The sequence below is a fragment of the Mustela erminea genome, chromosome 8, assembly GCF_009829155.1.
Source record: "Mustela erminea isolate mMusErm1 chromosome 8, mMusErm1.Pri, whole genome shotgun sequence".
Lineage (NCBI taxonomy): Eukaryota > Metazoa > Chordata > Mammalia > Carnivora > Mustelidae > Mustela > Mustela erminea.
Window position 1 is genome coordinate 19,002,997 of NC_045621.1, and position 10,094 is coordinate 19,013,090.

Consider the following 10,094-nt stretch of genomic DNA (forward strand, 5'->3'; position numbering starts at 1 on the left):
TTTCCCCTACCCCAACCCTAGACCAAGCTTTCATCTTGTCTTTCCTGGACGACTGCAATAGTCCCTTAGCTTGGCTCATCATACCACCACCAGCCCTTTCAACCCATTCCCTTTACAATAGCCAGAATGAGTCTCTCAAAGCAGAAATCTAACTAAACAATTCAGTGGCTTCCTATTCCCCATAGGAATTCTTAATGTTGTCTCTGAGCCCCACACATAGTCTGACCCTTTCCTCCTTTCCAGTGACATCTTGCATCACACTCCTCCCAACAGTGTGTATCAGTCACTGGGGCTTTTTTTCAGTGAATGAACATGTCATGCTATTCCTGCCACAGGGCCTTTGCACATCTTCCAGGCTGAAACACTCTTTGTTCTCATAGCTGCCATTCATCCTTCAACTCAGCTCAGTACTCAAATCTTCAGAAAATCTTCCCTTACTGCCCTGGCTAGGTTGGCAACTCCTATTTCATGCATTTAAAGCACCATGCATTCCTCCTTCATAGCACTTACTTTAAGTATTTACATTTGTTTGAATGGTTTATGTTAATAATAATTACCTAATAATGACTCTCAAGAGACTGTGTCATGAGAACAGTCACAAACTCCCTAGGCAGTAACTACATCTGTGGGGGTCTCATATCCTCAGTGCCCATTATAACTTCTGTGACCTGAGGGCATAATAAATATCTGTCATGGCTAATAGTGACTCAAAATACTGTATCCTACTCCTTCATACCTGTTTTCAATTTATCAACGAAAATTTGTTCCCTGAAAGATTCCCATGACTACTCCATTTGGAAACTACCTATATTCCATATTTCCCCCTACCTTCCCATATCAATGTAGAGGGCCAGGTCTCCTTTCTTAGGCAATTAAAGACTACTTTTCTAGTTTTACAGGTCTAACTAGAAGCACATTCTTATTCCCTGAATGAGTGGACCTTTATGTAGTAACACAGATTCACAAGCTTTGTGATTCCTCCTGTCTTCTCGAGACCTGGTGGGAAGGAGAAGCCAGCATTAGAGCTTCTCAGCACTCCAAGCACACCGGGACAAAGACCAGGGGGAGGAGGGGAGGTGATTCCAATCGTCAGTGGTTCTCAAGAAAGTTGGGCACTTTCTCTTTTGGTTGCTGTAAGAAGGGTGGGTGTCAGAGCAGGTGCAAAATGGCAGGAGAGATTGGGTGTGTGTTCTGTTGCTTGGGGCTATTCTGGAGAGGCGACCATCAGGTTCACCTTTATGGCTCAGCTGAGTGTGTGCACAGTGACTTGAATGAGTGAGGCCAGGCGTTTATACAGGAAGCTCACCAAGTTTGGTTATCCCATCTCTACTTGAAGAAAAAAAAAAAAAGCTAGAAGTCAATGGTATGCTTGCATTTCACACTTAGTCATGGCCACCCAAGTTCAGACTACACTAGTATAATTGAGTTGCATCATCCAGGCTCAGGATTCCACTAACATAGGGAACAGTCTAGAAAAATGAAAAAAGAAAGTATTTTCTTACAATTTTTTATTTTAAGTAGGCTCCACACCCAGTGGGGGGCTTGAACTCATGATCTTAGAATCAAGAGTCACGTGTTTTACAGACTGAGTCAGCCAGGAGCCCCTAGAAAGAAATTCTTGGTATAAAATCGTGTTTTCAGAGACTCTTGAGTCCCCAGAGAGGATTGTTCTCTGAGGTATGTATGGACATTGCCTCTCAATGGACATAAAGTTGCTCGGCTGCACACAGGGGTTCATGACGTGTTCAAGTTCAGAACCAGGGCCAGAAAGTTTTCTGGAGCTGGTACTAATGGAAGAGACGGGGCAAACGCTTACATGATCTTCACCACCCTCTGCGTTACAGAGAAGCCTGCAAACTCCCGAGCCTCGGCTAACATGTAGCCTGTGAACAACTCTTGGCTCTCAAAATGCAGAAGAGACAGAAGGGTGTAAAGTGGGGTTCCTACCCACAAGTTGTCGGCCTTCTAGTGGAAGAGACAAGGCAATTAAAGACTACTTTTCTCTTTTACGGAGTCTAGAAAGTTGTGTCCTGGACCAGCACCTCTAAAGCGTGATCCACAGCCCACAGCCCTGACCTTGGCCCTAGGGAATCAGAATCTCTGGTGGTGGGGGGAAAGGGGTAACAGGAGCATTAACAATCCCTTCAGGGGCTCCTTACACACACCAAAGTTTGAAAGACATTATAAAAGTTGAGGAAAGAGTCTGAGTGGATTAAGAGTCTGGGGAAGAGCCTCAGGGAGACTCTTGAATTTAGTCTGGGCCCCCTGGAAGGGCTGGTAGATAGGATTTGAAAAACGAAGTTTCAGTGTAGGGCATTCCAGGCAAAGGGAGTAACAGGAAGAAAGGTGTGGGGCAGAGAATAAACAGGGCGTAAGGGGGACTGAAGCTGAAAGTCTGGGATGATCTGAAGGCAAGACGATACCTTGCAAGGAATGGGATTTTGAAAAACATGTTGCGCAGAAACCATGAATAGATACATATGTGGATATATATGGAGACATACATCTATCTATATCTACGTATACAGAGATGCATATAGCTTTTGCTGACTTCAAGGTAGTTTTTTTTTAAATAAAACCACAAAATAACTGAGATGCACATCATGCAGAAAAATTTCCCTGTAATGTCCATTCCTTCAGAAATATCTTTACACCTAGTCTAAACACCTCATTCCACCAAAAACACCAGGCAGAATTCTCCTCCATTTAGAAAGCTTTGTAGCTTCCTTTGCTCACGTCACAATCCACTCTTTGTATCTGTGTCAGTCTGTGAGTCCTAATGACCTGCATCTTGCTTTTTCAAGGCCCCACAGTACTTCATCGCTTAATGATGTATCAGCTAGTGAGGTACCATAATCCACTGCGTCTGTTCTTGTGCTGGGATGATAGCAGGTGTTTTACAATATAAATGTGAAGGTGGCTGTGTATGTGGTGTGCCCAGACTTTAAAAAGGTCAGCGAGAATGGAGGTCTCGGTGCTCAAAGCGACCTGACAGCTCTGTACTTGGAGGGAACCTTTGGCCCTCCATCTGTGTCTATGTCCAGATGTACACGTAGAGCTACTACCTCTTGACCTCTATCTTTATATGTGTATCTATCAAACATTGAATCACATACAAAAGCAAAATGGAAAAGGCTGGGGCAGACTTCTTGAGACATGTTTAAGAAAGACCATTCTCAGCTAAAAATTCAAAAGATAAGAAATAAGTGATGCCGAGGATGCAAAGAGAAAGGAAGCCTGATGCGTTGTTGGTGGGAGGGTCAACTGGTGCAGCCATGGTGGGAAAGAGTATGGCGCCTCCTCAAAAAATTAAAAATAAAAGTGGCATACAATCCAATAATTCCACTACTGGGTATTCATCCAAAAAAAACAAAAACATGAATTCGGAAAGACAGATGCACCCTTATGTTTATTGTGGCACTTTTTATAATACACAACATACGGAAGTGGCCTAAGTGTCTATTGACTGATGAATGGAAAAGAAGATACGATTGAGATAGATATATAGATATATAGATATACTCTATATCTATAGTATATATCTATATAGATATATCTATAGATATATATACACTAAATATACTATATCTAGCGTATATATCTATATATCTATATTTAATATATATAGATATAGTATATATCTATATATAGTACTCAGACATGGGATATTGGAATATTACTCAGACTTTAAAAAAGTGAGGTTTTTGGGGGCGCCTGGGTGGCTCAGTGGGTTAAGCCGCTGCCTTCAGCTCAGGTCATGATCTCAGGGTCCTGGGATCGAGCCCCGCATCAGGCTCTCTGCTCAGCAGGGAGCCTGCTTCCCGCTCTCTCTCTCTGCCTGCCTCTCTGCCTACTTGTGATCTCTCTGTCAAATAAATAAATAAAATCTTTAAAAAAAAAAAAAGTGAGGTTTTTGTTTTGTTTTATTTTGCCATTTGGGATAATAGGGATGGACCTAGAGGGAATTATGCTAAGTGAAAGAAGTTAGACCGAGAAAGACAAAGAGCACATCATTTTACACATATGTGGAATCTTAAAAACAAAACATGAATTAACAAAAAAAATCAGAATCAGACTTAAAAATACTGAGAACCGGGTGTCTGGGTGGCTCAGTTGGTTAAGCGGCTGCCCCTGGCTGGGATCATGATCCCAGGGATCAAGTCCCGCGTCAGGCTCTCTGCTCAGCGGGGAGCCTGCTTTTCCCTCTCCCTCTGCCTGCCTCTCTGCCTGCTTATGATCTCTCTGTATCTCCCTGTCAAATAAATAAAAAAAAATCTTAAAAAAAATACTGAGAACAAACTGATGGTTGCCAGAGGGGAGGATGGGGGTTGGGAAAAATGGGTGAAGAGGACTGGGAGGTTCAGCCTTCCCGTTATGGAATGAGTAAGTCACCAGAATGGAAGTAAGGCCCGCAGTGGAAACATAGACAGTGGTATCAAAATAAAAATGTGGTGAAAGGGGCGTCTGGGTGGCTCAGTCAGCTAAGCGTCTGACTTCAGCTCATGTCAGGACCTCAGGGTTGGATCAGCAGGGAGTCTGCTGTATGTTGTACACCTAAAAATAATGTAAAATTATGTGTCAACTACAGTCAAATGAAAACATTTTTTAAAGATTTTATTTATCTATTTGTCAGAAAGAGAGAGCACAAGCAGGCAAAGTGGCAGGCAGAGGCAGAGAGAGAAGCAGGCTCCCCACTGAGCAAGGAGCCCGATGAGGGACTCGATCCCAGGAGCCTGGGATCATGACCTGAGCCGAAGGCAGCGGCTTAACCGACTGAGCCACCCAGGCATCGCAAATGAAAACATTTTTTAGAAGCACCTGGGTGGCTCAGTCAGTTAAGTGTCTGTCTGGAAGTCTGAAAGTCTGTCTGATCAGAAAGTCCGTTCAGTCATTACTGCTGTGTCTGTGAGTCTTTTTGTCTACCATAATTTATCCTGAGTTTATCCATCAGGCTATTTCCTGAGGAGGGAGACATTGAGAAAATAGCTATCTGATCATGCAAATTTTCACTAAAAATATGTTCTTGGGGTGCCTGGGTGGCTCAGTGGGTTAAGCCACTGCCTTCGGCTCAGGTCATGATCCCAGGGTCCTGGGATCGAGCCCCACATCGGGCTCTGTGCTCAGCAGGGAGCCTGCTTCCTCCTCTCTCTCTGACTGTCTCTCTGCCTACTTGTGATCTCTCTCTCTCTCTCTCTCTGTTAAATAAATAAAATCTTTAAAAAAAAATATGTTCTTGACCTCACTGAGGACAAAGCATGGGCCTAATTCGGAAAGAGAAGGAGCAAGACTAGATGAGCAGAGAACTGTTTCACTGCTAGGGGGCCTGGACATTAAAAACAAGAGGCACAGAGTCCCGATCACTCGGTCATTCTTGTCCTTCTGGGAGTTGCTTTGTGGATGGGCCCAGTGACTTGTACACGAATGATAAATGGTTTAGTATTGCTTAGTGGCCCATGGGTGCTTCACTTTTGGCAAATTCGAGGACTTGAAAGTCGAGGGGCACCTGGGTGGCTCATTCGGTTAAGTGTCTGCCTTCAGCTCAAGTCTTGATCCCAGGGTCTTGGGATTGAGCCCTGCATTGTGTTCCCCACTCAGCAGGGAGCCTGTTTCTCCTCCCCCTGCCTGCTGCTCCCCCTGCTTGTGTTCTCTCTCTGTTTCCATTAAAAAAAATAAACGTCTTAAAAAAAAAAAAAAGAACTTGAAAGATGAGTGGACAGAAAAAGAACAATATTTGTCTTTATAGTCCCCTGCTCCTGGTTTTCAGTCTCCAGGCCTTGTGATATTTATTCAGGTGATTGAATATTGAATATGATAATACACGATTTTATCCTTTCTTGGTCACACACACAAAAGAAAGTAACACAAATGGAAAAAATGTTAGGCTGCAAAGTACAAAAATACTAAAATACAAAAAAAGTAGAAACTGAAATATTTTTGGCCCAGAACAATTAGTCTCTACGACATCAGAGTTAAGCTTCTTTCTTAATGGATCATCCTTCCGGCTGATATAATAAAACACTGCAGACTGAGTAGCTTATAAACAACAGGAATGTATTGATCATTGTTACAGAGGCTGGGAAGTCCGAGATCATAGAACCAGCAGATGTGGTGTCTGGTTAAGGACTCTTCCTCATCAAAAACACCTACTACTTCCTCTGTCCTCACATGGTAGAAAGGGCAAGGTCGTTCCTTGGGGTCTCTTTGATAAGGCACTGATCCCTTTCCTGGTGGGGCCTCCATCTCCCTGATCTAATCACCTTCCAGTGGGGATTGGGGTTGCCTAAGCACCTCCTGATATCATCATCTTGCGGGGGAGGATTTCTGTGAATTTTGGTGATACACAAACATTTGGACAACAGCACGGATATTTCTCATGTAATAGCACTGGAAGGACTTAAATGGTAGTGGTCCTCAACCACAGGTTTCTCCTTATGGGAAATTCACGTACACCCCAACTTCATTTCAGTACCTTTCCAGCAACAGAAGAATTTAATAGCTTTAATTTCCGAGGACTTTACCTAAACAATATCCACTCCCTCATCCCAAAGGAACCCCCAACTTTACGTGGGATGACAATGCATCGAGGTAAAAGAAGACTTTATATTCCATTCTCTATTTCCCACTCTCCCTTGTGGTTAGCAGTGGCCAGACCACAAGTTCTAGCCATGGAGAAGTAACCAGAAATCCGGTGGAGGAGACTTCTAGGGAAGTTAGTGTTTTCCTCATAAGAAGGGACAGGTTTGGTTTGGGGAGCATTTTGCCCTAGCTTTTTGTGCTACATCTGGCATACCATGTCAGCAAAGGATCTTAGGGTTCGACAGCTGTTTTGTGAGCTTAAGGGCAAAAAGCAAGAATGTTGGTGCAAAACACCAGAAAGGGCGGGCCTCCCCGAGAGCAAAACACAGCTGTTCCACCAGCCCTGAGCTGTCGCTTACATGGGAAAACCATTTCCCTCGCTTTCTTAAACCTTTCTATTGGCTTCCTGACACACGCAGTGAGAGCAGAATTCTACTTGATCAGACCCCAGTCCTCTCTTTGGAAGATAAATAGAAAATAGAGAGACCTATCGTCTGGCATTTAGTTTCACAGCGGATTGACCAGTATTAGTCAAACTAGTGGGAGACCAAGGGCAAAGTCATGGGAACGACAATGAAACCAAGTGAAGTTGTCTGCCCTTTATGATCTCCAGGTGCCAGCAAATGTCAATGACGTCAGCCAGTAAGCATTTCTCGCTGAAAAACCTTTGGTCTAACTCTTCAACAATTGCTGAGGTCACTGAGTTTAAATCATTTGCATGAAAACTTGAACACTGCACATTTTATTATTACCTATCCTTTAGTGAGCATCATGTTCTTTTTTAAAAAAAGAGATTTTATGTCATTTATTTGAGAGAGAGAGAGAGAGAGAGATTGCACACCAGTGGAAGAGGGGCAGATTTGAAATAAGTAATAACAATAGTGACTGCAAAGACAAGGAATCAGAACACGAGTTCGGTTCAGCTCAGTTCACTCTCCTAGCCCAACTCTGGCGACAGTGTCTTTCCTAATGTTCTGAGTTTTTCCTAAGGAACACCAGGTGACTTTCTTCTTGGCTCTCTAGCCTCCTTTCTGTCACCTTAACTCTTCCATCTCTTTGCCCTCCTCTCTGTACTTTGATAGTGACTTAACTTATCCTCTATGTCATGACAGCATCCATTTTGCAGTGTCTCCTATGTTTTCTCCCTTAATTCCAGCATTCTGTTTTAATTTCCTTTCCATCAAAAAAATAGTAATATTTAAAAAATAGGGGGGGGGGTCGCCTGGGTGGCTCAGTGGGTTAAAGCCTCTGCCTTCGGCTCGGGTCATGATCCTGCGGTCCTGGGATCGAGTCCCGCATCGGGCTCTTTGCTCGGCGGGGAGCCTGCTTCCCTCTCTCTCTCTCTGCCTGCCTCTCTGCCTACTTGTGATCTGTCTGTCAAATAAATAAATAAAATCTTTGAAAAAATAGTAATATTAATTTCCTTTCCATCTTTCCTTATCACATCGTCCTTCCTTTAAAAATCTTGCTGCATTTTTATTTCATCCAAATGTGTTCTCGTTTTATTCTCTTCTTTTCATAACACATAACCCTTCCCTTGTTAAGCGATGAGGGCTATAAGTTCCCTGAAGTTTTCTTCTATATCTTACAGGGCATACAGTTCCTGGTGCAAGCTCTTCCTGGGAGTCTCCTGAAAGTTGTTTCCTTTCCGGGGTTGCGCAGAAGTTTTTTGTGAGGCTGTCGTGTTTTGTTCTCCTTCCTCGTCCTTGAATAAAGCAAGCTATGTCCAGACTGAAGCTTCACCACTGGGCACATTCTTGTATCCATTCCCTGTGAAGCAGAATAATGCTTGAATCCTCTCCCCAGATACAAATGCAGGAGAGATCACACACACAGCTCTCGCATCAATTTCCAGGCTTTCGCTAGCTTTCACCTGTGCTGTCTCATAAGCGACACCTTTCCAGGGGGCCCACGCCTTGATTATGTCTCAACCCATTCCGTCCCTTCCCTCCCCTTAGAAGGAACACTATACCAACATTTCTCATAAGCCTTTCCTTACTTTAATTTCTATACACTTTTATCACCTATGGGGTAATGCCTCCCTAAACAATTTAATTAGTATTGGCTCTTATTAACTTCATTGGAATGGAGGTTTATATTTTTTGTGACTTGCTTCTTTCACTCGATCTAATGCATCAGTCAGTGCCCTCAGTCACGCAGGCAGACTCCTGCGGTTGGCAAAGATGGTTTTTTTGTTCACTATGGGGAGGAAGAGCTCACAGAGGGAAGCAGGAAGAGAGTTTCTGATTCCTTATAGACCCTGAGCTTGTGTTAGGTGATTTGGGGGAGAGTTTAAGGAAGTGGGGCTTTGTTCTGGTTTGGAGAAGCCTGATCTGGAAGCTAGGGTTATTCTGCTATTGGGTATCACGCCAAATCTCACCTCAAAGAAAGGGAGACAAGACCAAGGGTAAAGCTATAATTGGAAAAGAGGCAGCAGTCACTCTATCCGTTCTATAAAGGAAAATTTGGCCATGGTTGTGGTTTGGGCAATATTCGTGTTTTGCTGGAGGCCGGATAGGAGAAGAGCGTACTGTTGGTTTTGTCTTGATCTATCACAGTCACAGAGTGGCGTCTTCTGACATCGTCCTGTGCGAAACTATTTATGTTCTGCAGCACACTAAGGCGTGCGTCCCTGTGAGTGGCTGAAAGCACCAGGCTGGCTCCTGGATATCGGGGGCTGCTTGTCCCTTTCTCAAATGTTGATGGGATGGGTCTGTCATTACGTGGAGCTCCAGTTTCTCCGTTTTCACCACTCAGGAGTATCACCGCGATGCACTGACATGGATACAACCATATTTCATTTATTTGCTGTCGATGGACATTTGAGGTGTGTATAAATAGGGCCGTGACAAATAACACCCCACTGGCCCGTGGCCTGGTTTTTCTGATGCTTTAAGCTTAACGTGGTGCATGGGGACACCAAGCCCCAGAATTCCCTGCGGCCTCTTCCTCTTTGCTCCCCCGTCAGCACTTGACTTAGGGGAACCAGACCATTCACGGGGCCACACGCATGGGGATTCTTGAAAAGTTTTGAATGGAGCCAGTAAAGAGTGAGAGAGTAAAGACAGAGGAGAGGCAGAGAATGATCGATAGGGTCCTGGTCAGGAGAGAGAAGATGACATCTAGAGCCTCTGTGAAGGCGTTGGCCTCTCTTCCACTGTGAAGTAAACCACAAACATAGGAATTCCTGGAGGAGGGAAGGGGAAGTAATTGTAATTGCTGTATTGGGCTGGGGTGGTCAGGGAGGGCTCTAGGGAAGACGTTGGGTTGAAGCTGGATCTTGAAGTAAGACTGTGAAAGAGGAGGGCAGAAAGGAAAGGGGGCAGGCTGATCTAGGGATGAGGCAAAAATGGTGTCTATCAAACAGTAATGCAAGTATGGCGGGAACCTTATGGACAATAACAGTGGAAAGAGATTTAGAAGAGATTAAGGAAGACTTGACCCCCAAGCTAATGACAAAGTCTTCCCCCCTCAGGAGAGTTGGAAGGCATTTGTGCAAGGAAGTGATGGGATGAAAC